Source organism: Grammomys surdaster, unplaced genomic scaffold (genome assembly GCF_004785775.1).
Source record: "Grammomys surdaster isolate TR1022 unplaced genomic scaffold, NIH_TR_1.0 215, whole genome shotgun sequence".
NCBI lineage: Eukaryota > Metazoa > Chordata > Mammalia > Rodentia > Muridae > Grammomys > Grammomys surdaster.
This window is the reverse complement of record NW_021604660.1, coordinates 367,569-368,004: the sequence shown is the minus strand read 5'-3', so window position 1 is coordinate 368,004 and position 436 is coordinate 367,569.

The window sequence follows — 436 nt, the reverse complement described above, 5'->3', positions numbered from 1 at the left end:
CCTGAAGAAAATGCTAAAGATCCTGCTGATGATCTGCCTGCTTGAGAGAGCGATAAGTATACCATTGTGGGCTGTGGTAAGATCGTGGCCAGTTCCCATCCCAGTACATTCCCACTCTAAAGTACTGCCAATGTTTACATCAACGAGCTGTCAGCTGGAGGCACCATGTGCCATACCTTTAAACAAAGAGACTGTCAAGTATAATGCATCAAAATTTAGATTAAATGATACCTTGTGTTTCACCATAACAAACAGGGCAGAGACCCCATGCGTTGTACTTCCCAATGCTACATTGGGACACTGGATTGATCCACTTGGAGATTCCCAAATAGGCACTGGTGTCTTGCTCGAGGTACTCAATAACATAGTGGCAGGACAATCTGAGGCCAGTGGAAATACATCTAACAAAAAACAGTCCCCTGTGAATATCACTACA